The sequence below is a fragment of the Lithobates pipiens genome, unplaced genomic scaffold (assembly GCF_037356315.1).
Source record: "Lithobates pipiens isolate NorthernLeopardFrog02 unplaced genomic scaffold, aLitPip1_a1.2 Scaffold_18, whole genome shotgun sequence".
NCBI classification, from domain to species: Eukaryota; Metazoa; Chordata; class Amphibia; order Anura; family Ranidae; genus Lithobates; species Lithobates pipiens.
This window is the reverse complement of record NW_027507758.1, coordinates 600,507,443-600,524,975: the sequence shown is the minus strand read 5'-3', so window position 1 is coordinate 600,524,975 and position 17,533 is coordinate 600,507,443. Positions and strand designations below refer to the sequence as shown.

Sequence of the window (17,533 nt, the reverse complement as noted above, 5' to 3'; positions counted from 1 at the left end):
AAAAAAAAAACATTTTTTTTTTCAAAATTTTCGGTATTTTTTTATTTGTAGCACAAAAAATAAAAACCGCAGAGGTGATCAAATACCACCAAAAGAAAGCTCTATTTGTGGGAAAAAATGATAAAAATTTCATTTGGGTACAGTGTAGCATGACCGCGCAATTGTCATTCAAAGTGCGACAGCGCTGAAAGCTCAAAATTGGTCTGGGCAGGAAGGTGTTTAAGTGCCCAGTATTGAAGTGGTTAAGAGAAGTGGGGGGGGCATTGCTGGAACTGAGTTGCCTCGCACTGTCTCTATGGTAACGCAGGATGCGGCCGCCAGCGGCCGCTGTGGAGCAATCTCTGAAAGCGCGCCCCCCCCCACCTTTCTTCCTCTACCACCTTTCCCTTTCTCTGAGAGGCGCGCACACAGGGAACAGTCACAGGGGCGGGGACGAAGGAGAGAGAGAGCGGCGTGCACGCGGATGGAAATCTCGCGAGGTTTCGGCGGGTGCGCGCGCGCGGCACGACAACGGCAGCATCATCTATAGCTGGCGGAGCGGAGGGTGAGAAGGAGGAGAGCGGCGGGCCCCGGTAAGAAGAGGGGAGACCGAGATCGGGGGGTGTGTGTACTCTGTATACACCTCATATTACCGCTCTATACCCTTCTGTGTACTCCCCATATACATTCTAGATCTCCATACACCTCACATTACCTCTCTATACTCCCATATACATTGTATATACCTCATATTACCTCTCTATACCCCTCATATACATTGTATATACCTCATATTACCTCTCTATACCCCTCATATACATTGTATATACCTCATATTACCTCTCTATACCCCTCATATACATTGTATATACCTCATATTGCCTCTGCATACCCCTCATATACATTGTATACCCCCTATATACCCTCATTATCTCTATATACTGCCCATATACATTGTATACACCTGGTATTACCGCTGTATACCCCTTTATACCTCACATTACTACTGTATAACCCCATATACATTGTATACCCCTTTATACCCCATATACTTCCATGTTACGTCTGTATATGGGGACTTCCATGTTACTTCTGTGTACCCCCCCATATACATTGTATACATCTCGTATACCTCCGTGTTACTTCTGTGTACCCCCCCATATACATTGTATACATCTCGTATACCTCCGTGTTACTTCTGTGTACCCCCCCATATACATTGTATACATCTCGTATACCTCCGTGTTACTTCTGTGTACCCCCCCATATACATTGTATACATCTCGTATACCTCCGTGTTACTTCTGTGTACCCCCCCATATACATTGTATACATCTCGTATACCTCCGTGTTACTTCTGTGTACCCCCCCATATACATTGTATACATCTCGTATACCTCCGTGTTACTTCTGTGTACCCCCCCATATACATTGTATACATCTCGTATACCTCCGTGTTACTTCTGTGTACCCCCCCATATACATTGTATACATCTCATATACCTCCGTGTTACTTCTGTGTACCCCCCCATATACATTGTATACATCTCATATACCTCCGTGTTACTTCTGTGTACCCCCCCATATACATTGTATACATTTCATATACCTCCGTGTTACTTCTGTGTACCCCCCCATATACATTGTATACATCTCATATACCTCCATGTTACTTCTGTGTACCCCCCCATATACATTGTATACATCCATGTTACTTCTGTATACCCCCATATACTTTGTATACATCCCATATACCTCCATGTTACTTTTGTATACTCCGCCATATACATTGTATACATCCCATATACCTCCATGTTACTTTTGTATACCCTGCCATATACATTGTATACATCTCATACACCTCCATGTTACCTTTGTATACTCCCCATATACCTCATATAATTTCTGTTTGCACTTCAATATATATATATATATATATATATATATATATATATATATATATATATATATATATATATATATATATATATATAATATATTCACACACACATTTTATATATTGTATGTACACTCACATAGTATATACTTCCCTGTACATTGTACCATATATCATGTGTATACACCAAGTATTTATATATGTTGTCTACACCTCACATTTTCTCTGTATATATCCTGTGTGCTCTGCGTACACTAGATATACTGTCTGCATGTAATATTACCTCTGTATACAGTACACCCCATAATATACCTATTTACACCTCATTGTATCTCTTATATGCATTATAAAGCTACATACATTGTAATACAATGCATATAGATATACAGTGATTGTATATATGTACATTGTACACTCCTCATTGTATACCTATATAGAAAAGTAGTGGTGGAAAAAGTCTAGAAAGTAGTCCATCGTGTCTGCCCATTATTTTTTTATTTTTTTGTTCCCACTAACTTTGTTTAACTATAGATCTATGTTTATCCCAAGCGTGGCTGAGGCCATTTATTGTTGACTGTCCCACTACCTCTGCTGGAAGTTTATTCCAATCGTCAACTATCCTTTCAGTAAAATAATACTTTCTAAGATTCTTTTTGAACGTTCCTCCAGTTTGGGGTCATGTCCCTGTGTTCGTGATTTTGGTTTCATATCGAAAAGACTGCCTTCCTGAACCTCCTTCACCCTCTTTATGTATTCTAAAGGTTTCCATCATGTCTCCCCTTCCCCTTCTTTTCTCCAGACTACATATATTAAGTTCCTGAAGTCGCTCTCAATATGTTTTTATCCCCCAAACCTTTCACCATTTTTGGTATATACATTATAAATCAATATACATTGTATACCCCCCCTCACTGTGTATATACATTGTATACCCCCCCTCACTGTGTATATACATTGTATACCCCCCCTCACTGTGTATATACATTGTATACCCCCCCCTCACTGTGTATATACATTGTATACCCCCCCCTCACTGTGTATATACATTGTATACCCCCCCTCACTGTGTATATACATTGTATACCCCCCCTCACTGTGTATATACATTGTATACCCCCCCCCTCACTGTGTATATACATTGTATACCCCCCCCTCACTGTGTATATACATTGTATACCCCCCCTCACTGTGTATATACATTGTATACCCCCCCTCACTGTGTATATACATTGTATACCCCCCCCTCACTGTGTATATACATTGTATACCCCCCCCTCACTGTGTATATACATTGTATACCCCCCCTCACTGTGTATATACATTGTATACCCCCCCCCTCACTGTGTATATACATTGTATACCCCCCCCCCCTCACTGTGTATATACATTGTATACCCCCCCCCCTCACTGTGTATATACATTGTATACCCCCCCCCCTCACTGTGTATATACATTGTATACCCCCCCCCCCCCCCTCACTGTGTATATACATTGTATACCCCCCCCCTCACTGTGTATATACATTGTATACCCCCCCCCCTCACTGTGTATATACATTGTATACCCCCCCCTCACTGTGTATATACATTGTATACCCCCCCCCCCCCACTGTGTATATACATTGTATACCCCCCCCCCCCCCACTGTGTATATACATTGTATACCCCCCCCCCCTCACTGTGTATATACATTGTATACCCCCCCCCTCACTGTGTATATACATTGTATACCCCCCCTCACTGTGTATATACATTGTATACCCCCCCCCCTCACTGTGTATATACATTGTATACCCCCCCCTCACTGTGTATATACATTGTATACCCCCCCCCCCCTCACTGTGTATATACATTGTATACCCCCCCCCCCCTCACTGTGTATATACATTGTATACCCCCCCCCCTCACTGTGTATATACATTGTATACCCCCCCCCCCTCACTGTGTATATACATTGTATACCCCCCCCCCCTCACTGTGTATATACATTGTATACCCCCCCCCCTCACTGTGTATATACATTGTATACCCCCCCCCCTCACTGTGTATATACATTGTATACCCCCCCCCCCTCACTGTGTATATACATTGTATACCCCCCCCCCCTCACTGTGTATATACATTGTATACCCCCCCCCCTCACTGTGTATATACATTGTATACCCCCCCCCCTCACTGTGTATATACATTGTATACCCCCCTTCACTGTGTATATACATTGTATACCCCCCCCCCTCACTGTGTATATACATTGTATACCCCCCCCCTCACTGTGTATATACATTGTATACCCCCCCCCCCTCACTGTGTATATACATTGTATACCCCCCCCCTCACTGTGTATATACATTGTATACCCCCCCTCACTGTGTATATACATTGTATACCCCCCTCACTGTGTATATACATTGTATACCCCCCCTCACTGTGTATATACATTGCATACCCCCCCTATACAATTAGGCGTATACATACATACATTGTATACTCATTTTGTGTGTGTAATATATATTTATTTTTTACACACACTTCTCATTGTATATTCCCCACATGCAAGTGTGTATATCCCTCCATAATGTTTACCATCTACCCTGTGTGTACACCTCATTATTTGTATGCATGTCATATAATCACTCTATACCCGACGTGCTCCCTGTACATTTCACAATACCTCTGTGTACTATGTACCATCTACACCATGGGGGAGATTCAGTAAAACTGGAGCACAGGATCTGGTGAAGCTGTGCACAGTAACCAGTCGGCTTCTAACTTCTACCTGTTCAATTAGGCTCCGTTCACACACAGGCGCTTTGAATGGCAAGGCGGAATTCCTGCAATTTTGCACATAATTTCAAAACGCTCTGCTAAAATGTAAAATTGCTCATCGCAGTATATTATATACACTGTGCTCATCTCATATTCTATAGACTGTGTACTCCTCCTCTGTATACAGTATATTCTACACAATGGGGTTCATTTACTAAAGCTGGAGAGTGCAAAATCAGGCTCACTTCTGCATAGAAACCAATCAGCTTCTAACCTCGGCTTGTTCCATTAAGGTTGGGCAATAATACCTGGAAGCAGAAGTGAGCCTGACTTTGTACTCTCCAGCTTTAGTAAATAAACCCCAATCTGTGCTATCTTTCTATATACAATATATTCCACACACTGTGTACTTGGGGAGGGGGAAAAAAAAAAAAAAAATATATATATATATATATATATATATATATATATATATATAATTTTTTTTTTTTTTTTGATACAGCTGTGCTCATAAGTTTACATACCCTGGCAGAATTTATGATTTCTTGCCAATATGAATGATAACAAAAACTTTTCTTTCACTCATGATCAGTGTTTGGTTTTAGCCATTTATTATCAATAAACTGTGTTTACTCTTTTTAACTCATAATGTCAACAGAAACTACCCAAATGACCCTGACCAAAAGTTTACATACCCCAGTTCTTAATACCGTGTATTGCCCCCTTTAACATCAATTCCAGTTTGAAGTCTTTTGTGGTATTTGTGGATGAGGCTCTTTATCTTCTAAGATGGTAAAGCTGCCCATTCCTCTTGGCAAAAAGCCTCCAGTTCCTGTAAATTCTTGGGCTGTCTTGTATGAACGTTTGAGATCTCCCCAGAGTGACTCAATGATATTGAGGTCAGGAGACTGAGATGGCCACTCCAGAACCTTCACTTTATTCTGCTGTAGCCAATGACAAGTGGACTTGGCCTTGTGTTTTGGATCATTGTCATGTTGGACTGTCCAAGTACGTCCCATGCGCAGCTTCCTGGCCGATGAATGCAAATGTTCCTCCAATTGTCTCCTCAGCATACTGGACACAATCCGATGTTTTTCCTTCAGATTTACCAAAACCATATAATATGAGGTCAGACCTTAGGAGTTTCAATGTGTATGCAATCAGGCAGGCCCTTCTACTACATGGTTTTGGTAAACCTGAAGGAAAAACTCAGCAGACAATCTGATAGTGTGTATGGGGCTTTAGAGTCAGGAAGTCGAGTGAGGGAATGATGGGCCCCCACTTGACTCTATCCCATTGAATGATGGGAGCGACGTCAAACGTCGTTCTGCCCAACGGCCTTGAATTTTTATTTTTATTTTTTATTGAGGAAAAAAAATGTTAAAAAAAAGTTAAAAAAAAATGTTAAAAAAAAAATGTTAAAAAAAAAAATGTTTTATTTCTTTAACCGCTTCCTGAACACCTCACGCAGATTTACTGCAGCAGAATGGTGCGTACAGGCAGATTAATGTACCTGTACGTTGCCCTATAAAAAGCGGCTTGCGGGTGTGCGTGCCCGAAGCTCTGTGACCGCCGGTGCCGTGGATACCCGTGATTGTCTCACGTTGAGGAAGAACGCGGAGATTAGGGCTGAAACAACGAATCGATTAATCGACAACTAATCGATTATGAAATCGATTACTATTTTCATAATCGAATAATCGGCCACTAACATAATGGGGTTAACAAAAAAACTAAAATGAGCCCTTTAGAGTACAAAAAGAGCAAATCGCTACTGTAAATATTACTTTCACTGTCCCATAGTAAAAAATGTACCCCTTACCGTAGCGATTATTTGGTCTTTTTGTACTAATTTTTAGTTTTTTAACCCCATTATGTTACTAAACATCTCAGGCCTGGGTCACACCTCTGTGTTTTTTGGTGCTTTTTGCAGAAACGCACTACAGTTCATTTACATGGTTTCCTATGGGACACGTTCACATCCATGATTTTTTCAGCTGCTGCCTATTTGAAAAAGACAAGGACTTTTTTTTAACGCAAAACGGTGCTATTTTGGTTCAATATACTTCAATGGAGAAGCTGCAGAAAAGCATGTAATAATGCGTTTTTGCGGCAATTTGTGTTTTTTAATCTGCCCAACAACAAATTGGCCAAAAAAATGGAAATTGCAGCAAACTTTTTTTTTTCTTAGGTTATTAACAGATTATTCGATTAATCGAAACAATAATCGGCCAACTAATCGATTATGGAAATAATCGTTAGTTGCAGCCCTAGCGGAGATGTTATTGTAAATAAACATCTCCCTATTCTGCCTAATGATGCTGTCGCTGATCAGTGATGTCACACACAGCACCTCCCCACACAGTTAGAATCACTCCCTAGGACACACTTAACCCCTACAGCGCCACCTAGTGGTTAACCCCTTCACTGCCTGTGACATTTTTACAGTAATTAATGCAATTTTTTATAAATAATGCTTTTTTTTTTTTCAAAATTGTTCCTTTTTATGTTTAAAGCGCAAAAAATAAAACCTGCAGAGGTGATAAAATACCACCAAAAGAAAGCTATATTTGTGGGGGGGATAAAAGGACGTCATTTTTTTTTGGGAGCCACGTCGCACGACCACGCAATTGTCAGTTAACCACTTCCCGACCAGCGCACGACGATGTACGTCGACAGAATCGCACGGGCAGGCATATTGGCGTACAGGTAGTCCAATATTCAATGCCACCCTGCCATCGGGAGCGCGCCGCTGGCGGCGCGCTCCTGCGCTGGTCGGGACCCCCGTGAGTCCGGTCGCGGGACCCGCGGACTCGATCGCCGCGGGCATCCCCGCGATCGTCTCACGGAGCGGCCGAATGGAGGAAATGCCGTGTAAACAGCATTTTTCCATTCTGCCTAGCAACTAGTGACGCTGATCTCTGCTCCATGTGATTGGAGCAGAGATCAGTGTTCACTAAATGAAAGCCCAACCCCCCCACAGTTAGTAACACACCCCTAGGAACACTTAACCCCTACACTGCCGCCCACTGGTTAACCCGTTCACTGCCAGTGTCATTTACACAGGAATCACTGCATTTATATAGCAGTGATTACTGTATAAATGACAATGGTCCCAAAAATGTGTCAAAAATGTCCGATGGGTCCCCCACAATGTCGCAGTCACAATAAAAATCGCTGATCGCCGCCATTACTAGTAAAAAAAAATAATAATAAAAATGCTATAAAACTATCCCTATTTTGTAAACGCTATAACTTTTGCGCAAACCAATCAATAATAGCTTATTGCGATTTTTTTTTTTTTTTTTTTTTTTTTACCAAAAATATGTAGAAGAATACGTATCGGCCTAAACTGAGGGAAAAAAGTTTTTTTAAATATTTTTGGGGGATATTTATTATAACAAAAAGTAAAAAATAATGCGTTTTTTTCAAAATTGTCGCTCTATTTTTGTTTATAGCACAAAAAATAAAAACCACAGGGGTGATCAAATACCACCAAAAGAAATCTCTATTTGTGGGAAAAAAAGGACGTAAATTTTGTTTGGGAGCCACGTCGCATGACCGCGCAATTGTCAGTTAAAGCGACGCAGTGCCGAATCGCAAAAAGTGGTCTGGTCTTTGACCAGCAAAATGGTCCGGTCTGCAAGTGGTTAAAGTGACGCAGTGCCGAATCGCAAAAAGTGCTCTGGTCAGGAAGGGGGTAAATTCTTCCGGGGCCGAAGTGGTTAAAGTGTAAAATGTGAGACCTGAGGTCTTCGACAATAAAAAGGCCCTGTCATGCTTTTTTTTTTTTTTTTTTTTTTCCTATTACGGGGATGTTTACATTCCTTGTAAAAGGAATAAAATTAAGCCAAATTTTTATTTATTTTTTATTTTTTTAGGGATAGTGTAAAAATAAAATGTTAAATATGATTTTTTTTCTCCTTTTTTTTAAATTTTTTTAATTTTTTTAAAGCACCCTGTCCCTCTGTGCATACACGCATACGTAAGTTGCACTCGCATATGTAAACGGTGTTCAAACCACACATGTGAGGTATTGCCACAATCATTAGAGCGAAAGCAATGATTACAGCAAAAGGACCTGCTCTGTAACTCAAAACTGATAACCTGTTGAAATTTTTAGACGTTGCCTATGGAGATTTTTTAAGTGTCAAATTTTATTGCCATTCCACGAGCGGGTGCAATTTTGAAGCGTGACGTTTGGTATCGTTACTCGGTATAAAATTCTTTCACAATATGAAAAAAAAAAATGGGCTAACTTTACTGTTTTCTTTTTTTTTTAATGAATAAATGTGTCCCGTTCCCCCCCCCCCCCCCCAAAAAAAAACAATTTGTATTTGTAAGACCGCTGCGCAAATACGGTGTGACGGTATTGCAACAACTGCCATTTTGTTCTCTAGGGTGTTTATAATAAAAAAATATAAAATCTATAATTTTTAGGGGTTGTAATTTAATTTTCTAGAAAAAAATAGTGATTTTTAACTTGCAAACACCAAGTTTAAAAAAAAAAACCATAGCTCCTTAAGTGGTTTAAAAAGAAGAAAAAAATACTTTTTTTTTTTTTTGGGTCCGCTGAGCCAAATAAGAGTCACATGACTGAAAATAAAGATTATTATCCTTGTGTAAAAGATTTACAAATTGAGCTTGCTGGGCTTAAGGCCTCATGCACACGAGACGCAGTTAAACGCGCGTTCAGATGCAGTTGGACAGTTTTTTCAACTGCACCTGAACTCATTCAATGTTATCCTATGTGTCCATGCACACAGTCTCGTTTTTTTGCGTTTATATGCAGTTGCGTTTAATCACGTTTTTCCAGAAGCAAAAAAATGCGTTCAGAGACAAAAATTTCTGCGTTTCAGACGCAAAACGGGGCTAAACGCGGCTAAACGCGGCTGAACGCGGCAACCGCGTTTAGCCGCGTTTGCGTTTATATGCGTTTTTAAAGGTGACCTTTTTTTTTACATTAAAAATCTCAAAAATGATTGCAAATGATGAAAAACCATTAGAAAAATATTTTAAACAATTGCAATTGCAAGTGGACAATCCACAACTTGTGGCAAGTGACGTGGCAAGTGGACAATCCACAACTTGTGGCAAGTGACATGGCAGGTGGCAAGTGATGTGGCAAGTGGACAATCCACAACTTGTGGCAAGTGACATGGCAGGTGGCAAGTGATGTGGCAAGTGGACAATCCACAACTTGTGGCAAGTGACGTGGCAGGTGAAGTGGCAAGTGACGTGGAAAGTGGACAATAGACAACTTGTGGCAGGTGACGTGGCAAGTGACCTGGCAGGTGACGTGGCAAGTGACTTGGCAGGTGACGTGGCAAGTGGAAAATCAACAACTTGTGGCAGGTGACTGGCATGTGACGTGGCAAGTGGACAATCCATAACTTGTGGCAGGTGACGTGGCAAGTGACGTGGCAAGTGGACAATCCACTTGTGGCAGGTGACGTGGCAGGGGACGTGGCAAGGGACGTGGCAAGTGGACGATCCACAACTTGTGGCAGGTGATGTGGCTGGTGACGTGGCAAGTGGACAATCCACATCTTGTGTCAGGTGACGTGGCAGGTGACGTGGCAGGTGACGTGGCAAGTGATGTGGCAAGTGGACAATCCACAGCTTGTGGCAAGTGACGTGGCAAGTGGACAATCCACAACTTGTGGCAGGTGATGTGGCAGGTGACGTGGCAAGTGAACAATCCACAACTTGTGGCAGGTGACGTGGCAAGTGACGTGACAGGTGAAGTGGCAAGTGACGCGGCAAGTAGACAATCCACAACTTGTGGCAGGTGATGTGGCAAGTGACGTGGCAGGTGATGTGGCAAGTCACGTGGCAAGTGGACAATCCACAACTTGTGGCAGGTGATGTGGCTGGTGACGTGTCAAGTGGACAATCCACAGCTTGTGGCAGGTGGCATGGCAGATGACGTGGAAAGTGGACAATCCACATCTCGTGGCAAGTGACGTGGCAGATGACGTGGCAAGTGACATGGCAAGTGGACAATCCAAAACTTGTGGCAGGTGACGTGGCAGGTGACGTGGCAAGTGACGTGGCAGGTGACGTGGCAAGTGACGTGGCAAGTGGACAATCCACAACTTGTGGCAGGTGACGTGGCAGGTGACGTGGCAAGTGAACAATCCACAACTTGTGGCAGGTGATGTGGCAAGTGACGTGGCAGGTGATGTGGCAAGTGACGCGGCAAGTAGACAATCCACAACTTGTGGCAGGTGATGTGGCTGGTGACGTGGCAAGTGGACAATCCACAGCTTGTGACAGGTGGCATGGCAGATGACGTGGAAAGTGGACAATCCACATCTCGTGGCAGGTGATGTGGCAAGTGACGTGGCAAGTGGACAATCCACAATTTGTGGCAGGTGACGTGGCAGGTGATGTGGCAAGTGGACAATCCCCAACTTGTGGCAAGTGACGTGGCAAGTGGACAATCCACAACTTGTGGCAGGTGCCGTGGCAAGTGACACGGCAAATGCAAGTGTACAACTGCTCTCTATGCTGCTGCTGCTCACTCTGATCAAAATAGCAGAAATAGTTAAAAAAAATGCTTTGAGAGCTTGGGGAGGGTCTACATGATGTTATCTTTATAAACGCGTCTAAACGCAAACGCGTCTAAACGCGTCTAAACGCGTCTAAACGCGACATGCAAACGCGGCAAAACGCGCGTTTCTAAACGCGCGTTTCAGCTTTTTTTTGACAGAGGTTTCATCTGCGTCTCGTGTGCATGAGGCCTAACTCACAAAGGTATGATGCATGGAGATTTATTCCTCTGCATTGCTTGTTTATTTTTTATGGTTGAACATTGTTCAGCTGAATTGACTGCATGTTATGTTTAATAACATTTGATTGCTGTATTCATCTGCTTGACCCCCAGGCCAACGCTAACATTTCTCTCCCACATGTAAAAATAATTTTATGGCTAAATTTTGGTGCTCTCTAACTTTGAATGACAATTACTCAGACATGCAACACTGTACCCATATGAATTTTTTGTCCTTTTTTTCACACAAATAGAGCTTTCTTTTGGTGATATTTAATTCCCTCTGGGTTTTTTTTTTTGCGATATAAATAAAAAAAAAAGACCGAAAATTCTGTAAGAATAAAAAAAAAAAAAAAAAAATATATATATATATATATATATTTCTGTTTTGCAAATTAAGAATTTTTCTTCATAAATTTTGCCCAATTTTTATACTGCTACACATCTTTGGTAAAAAATAATTCAAATCCATGTATATTATTTGGTCTGTGTGAAGTCCACAAGCTATGGTGCAAATCACTAAATATTGATCACACCTGATGTACTGACGGCCTAGCTCATTTCTTGAGACCCTAAGGCCCCTTTCACACTGTGACGGTTTTCAGGCGCTACAGCGCTAAAAATAGCGCCTGTGTAGTGCCTGAAAAAAACGGTCCCATTCACACTGGAGCGGTGCTCTAGCAGGACGGTGAAAAAAGTCCTGCTAGCCACATCTTTGGAGCGGTGAAAGGAGGGGTGTATTCACCTCCTACCCATTGAAATCAATGGGGAGCACGGTTATACCGCCGCGGGTGGTTTTAACCCCTTTTCGGCCGCTAAAACTATGGTAAAGCGCCGCTAAAAATAGCGGCGCTTTACCGCCGACGCCCGCACTGCCCCAGTGTGAAAGGGGCCTGACAAACCAGGACAGAAAAAATCTCCCCCAAATCACCCCTTTTTGGAAAGTAGACATTTTTAAGCTATTTAGAAAGAGGCATGGTGAGTTTTTTGAAGTTGTAATTTTTCCCCACAATTCTTTGCAAAATCAAGATATTTTTATTTTTTTTCACAAAAGTGTCATATTATCAGGTTCTTTCTCACACACAGCATATGCATACCACAAATTGCACCCTGAAATACATTCTACTACTTCTAAGGCTCGGTCCACACAGGGGCAACACGACTTTCAACATGACTTGGACGCGACTTACAACACTACTTTAAGTCGCACCAGGCCAGGCGACTTGCCGTGGCCAATCAGAGAATGAGCTCTCAGGGGGGAACTCCTTTTGAGAGCTGATAATTCTCTGAGAGTCGCCTCTGTATAGACGGAGATCCGACTTGGAGGCGACCTCCATTGAAATCAATGGGTACAAGTCGGATTGAAGTAGTACAGGAACCTTTTCTGAAGTCGGAGCGACTTCAGTAGTGTGCATTAAGACAGCTCTCATTCACTTACATTAATTTCTACATGTTGTGTGACCTGAGGTGACTTGGGGCGACTTGAAGTCGGATCTGAGTCGCCCCTGTGTGAACCGGCTCTAAGTATGGCAGTAACACATGTGTGAGAATTTCACACAGTGACCACATACACAGCCTGGGGACATACAGAGGCCTAACATGCAGGGAGCGCCATCATGCATTCTAGGGGCATACATTTCAAATCTAATTTGACTACCTATTACACTTTGAGGCACTGTAGTGGCATGGATAAGCCATGGATGGAGATGGCTAAGCATGATTGAGCCATGAATGTGGATGGCTGGGGATGGCTGAGTGTGGATGGGATGGCTGGGTGGGTATGGCTGAGGATGGATGGCTGAGCATGGATGGATGAGTATTGCTGACGATGGATGCATGGATGGGTGAGTATTGCTGAGCATGTGGATGGATAGATGAGTATTGCTATGGATGGATAACTGGAATGGGCACAGATAAGCGCTGTGGGCACTACACATCCAGCCCACAGTGCTGCTGCACCCGATCTCTCCCCCTGTCCTCAAACTGTACCAATAGGTACGGTGGGGAGGGAGGAACCGGACGCGATGCCGGTTTGTTTACAAGTGATTGATCACGTGGTAAACGCCCTCTGTTAGCGGCCATTTACCGTGATCCGTGACGCGCCGGTCACAGATATTACCGGCTGTGCGCTCGAGCAAGATTCTGGGAGGACATCCATGGACGCCCTCCCAGAATAAGCCGACCGCACTGTAGCCGATTTTCAGCTATGGTCTGGTCAGCATGTGGTTTATTTGCACAGAGGCCCTAGAGAATAACATGGCGGGTGTTGCACAGTATTTACGCAGTGCTTTTTTTCAAATCCTAATGTGTTTTAGTGAACACAAATACAATGTTACCTCTCTTTTGATAAAATATAAAAGGAGATGTCACGCTAAGTAAATAGAAACCTAACGTGCCCTGCTTTAAAATCACTGGTGCCCACGGAATGGCACCAAACTATGATACCTTTTTAAAATATCCATAGGCGACGCTTTAAAAAAACTTTGCAGTTTACCAGTTTAGGTTTACACAGGAAGTCTGCTTCTAAAATGATTGCTCTTGCATTCATGGTAATGCCTCATGTGTGGTGCAATCACAGTTTACATATGCATCTGAGGATCTATGTGCACTTTTGCGTGTGAGCATGGGGGGGGGGGGGGGGCGGGGGTGAGGGCGCTTTACTTTTTTATTTAAATTTTTTTATTTAAATTTTATTTTTAATACTGTACCCTCTTTTTTTTTTTTTTTTTTTTTTTTTTCTCTGATACTATTTTGTTTTTTATTGAAAAAAAATACCAAAACAGGCATACATATATGAATATTTCCCACGCAGGGCATATAAATTAGAAGAGCAATAGAGTAATCACAGACAGATATATAACTTTTTAGGAGTGCAAAAACTGTGAAACTATACCTGGCCAACATGGCCGAAGGTTATTTTACATTTATTTTTTTATTTTTTTTATTTATCAAACTTTATTGTTATCAAGGGATGAACAATATGGGCCATGACAACCTCTATGGCGGGATCTGGGGTCTTTTAGGTCCCAAATCTCCTCTTCTTTTGGCCTCCAAAGCATCCGATCAAACCAACAATGGTTTGATCAGATGCAGTACAAGCCGATAACATCTTGTCAACAAATGATCCGGAAGTGACAAATTCTGATGGCTCAGAAGGGGGGTGCGAACTTCCGTTCCATCCACTCTTCCTAGGGCAGTGATGGCAAACCTTGGCACCCCAGATGTTTTGGAACTACATCTCCCATCATGCACTCTGCGGTGTAGTTGAGCGTCATAGGAAATGTAGTTCCAAAACATCTGGGGTGCCAAGGGAAAAAATAGCGGCGCTTTACCGCCGATGCCCGCACCGCCCCAGTGTGAAAGGGGCCTGACAAACCAGGACAGAAAAAATCTCCCCCAAATCACCCCTTTTTGGAAAGTAGACATTTTTAAGGTATTTAGAAAGAGGCGGCATGGTGAGTTTTTTGAAGTTGTGCCATTACTGTCCTAGGAAATGTGGCTGAAGTGGTCACAACGTTACTGGGCTTCCTGATCGGACAGGAGAGCTTGGTAAAGGTGGCAGGGTGTGGGGGTTCCCATCCACAGACCGTAGACGTGATCAAGTAGCTGTATAGCCACTTGAATCACTTTTACAGTAGAGAGAATCGCCTCCTGAAAATATTTTATAATAATTCCATCATCCTGATATAACCAATGAATGAATGAAAATATTTGTAACGCGCACAACGCGAACTGAATAGCCTCAAGGCAATGAAGTCTTACAGATGACAAGCGGATTTATCAGTCCCCTAAAATGTCTGCATCTACATATATATGTAGAATTACAGCTGAACTCAAGCTAAATGGGATGGTGAATACACCTATGGCAGCTGTAAAGCGTTCTCATACGTTCTGGGGAGAGGAGCCAGCAGGGAAGCCTGTGTTCTGGGTTCACTGCAGGGCACACACGGCTGATGGCATCAGTGAGGAGAAAGGGGTGGACTGGTAACGCGTTTCGGAGCATGTGCGGCTCCTTCGTCAGACTTCTGCCACTCTGCCGTGGATGGACGCCACAGATGAGGACTCCTGATTTTATCATGGTTTTTAACACTGAACGATCTTGTAAGTGCTTTTAACGCTTTGTGCACTTTATTAAATTTTGCATACTGCACTTGGAGGCTCCTTTCTTTTACCTTTTTTATATCTTCAGAGATGCTTCTCCTCTAACCAAAGTGCTGGCAGAAGTGCCATTTCATCACTATCATCCCTGTGACCAGCTATCCGCCTCCACCAGAGCGCCTTTATCTCCTCTCTGTTTTATATCTGAGATCTAGAGCTGCTATTACAATAAAATCTGAACCTGAAGAGCGGTTAGGTTAGTGGCTCACCGACATGCAGATCTGTGCCTGAGCTCACAGCAGAAATGGAAATGATACATGGCTCAGCTTAACAAAAACCTCGTACTACCCCATCACTCCTAATAATTTACGGGAACACGGCTGAAGGTGACACAACATAACAATTACTCAGTATAATGCAACATGCTGGAACACAACACAGCGGGACTTTAATCACACGTGAGACTTGCAGAGTTAATAGAACATAACACTGTTATTGTATCCTAGGATGGCTGCAGGGGACAAAAAAAAAATGATCAGTGTGCTCATATAACAACGAGGTGACCTGAAATCTGCGATACAATAATAATCTCCGATACGTTTGTGTAAAGATATTGCTGCCACCGCAATTTGAGTTATACCATCGTAAATAAAAGATTAAAGTTAAATTCCAGGCAAACAGTCCGCCTTTGTTCACACCTGAGCAATTTGAAGCACACTCCAAGACGCACTTCAGTGCTAAACATCGGATTTCCAGGTTGAGTTGTGCCGATTCACATCTGGGCGATGGGCTGTCATTCAGCACTCAAGTATGAATCCAGGCTAAAATGTACATGCATTTTATTTTTTTTTCTGTGAGGTTTTTTTTACCTTCTGTCCAGGGTTGCCCACATCCTGAAGTAAAATTTACTAACACGAGACAAAAAAAAATGCACTCCCCAAATTTTTACTGACATGAGCCAAAATGACCGTTTTCAGTGCAAATATTTATGTGACCCTCATTTAAAAATTAGAATTTTTTTTTTTGTTATACCTCAAGCACATGGCTTGAGGTATAACAAAAAAATGTGCTTGAGGTATAAAAAAAAAAAAAAAAAAAAATTCTAATTTTTAAATGAGGGTCAGGTTAATATAATCCAGTATAGTTCCCCCATACATTCCTCTTTCAAGGGGGGACTCTGGACTCTGATGTAAAAGGGAACGCTGTGGACTCTGTTGTAAGGTGGAATGCTGCAGACTCTGGTGTAAGGGGGTCACCAGAGCCATGCGAGCAATGAAGGTAATCAGTGACTGCTCCAGGCAGGCCATGCAACGTTTGTGGCGGGGGGGGGGTGAATACACTAAGGTAAGGGGGGCACTGAAATAAAGGTTCCTCCTTAGATCAGTAAACCCCCCCCCCCCCCCCCCCTTACATTTTGTGTATTGACTCTGCAGAAGGTGGTCTGTGGTCATTAGAGTTCCCAGCGTTCCCTCTTAAATCGGTGTCCTTTAGCGTTACCCTTTACATTATGGTCTGCAGTGTTGCCCTTTACATCAGGGTCTGCAGAGCCCCCCCCTTGCACTGTAAAGGGGAATCCTGCAGACTCCGATGTAAAGTGGAACTCTGAGGATGCTGGTTTAAGGGGGAACGTTGGGAGCTCAGACCACCTGCTGAGTAAATATACTAAGGTAAGGGGGGGGGGGGGGTGGGTGTTATTGATATAAGGAGGAACCTTTTAATATAGTTGCCTTTTGTGTATTCATTAACCCCCCCCCCCCCACCTTTCCTGCAGACACTGACCACCTCCATTGTTGGCTCGGGCGCTGGGCATTCCGATTCTGGCTGAGGTGACTTCTCAGTTCTTCGCATCACCACCTCTTCTCCTCCGGAGACCACCATACCTCCAGTGACCGTCCCGGTGGTGATTCCCAAGTCCCGGCTGCCCCCATCTAGTCCTATAATTCAAAAAAAGGCATGATGTCACCGCAAGTCCTTCAAGTCCTTTCAGGCATGGCAGAAGACCTAAGTTTTTTTATTTTT

General features: G+C 42.8%; 1 protein-coding gene across 1 annotated transcript in view; it reads left to right on the top strand.

Annotated features, from left to right (window-relative positions):
- Nucleotides 1–457: 457 nt before the first annotated feature.
- The window catches only part of EXTL3 (exostosin like glycosyltransferase 3), a 154,804-nt gene continuing 137,728 nt past the window's right edge, over nt 458–17,533 (top strand). Inside the window, exon 1 of the mRNA XM_077489237.1 lies at nt 458–572. The gene's annotated coding sequence lies outside the window, so the exon portion shown is untranslated. The remainder of the gene's footprint in view (nt 573–17,533) is intronic.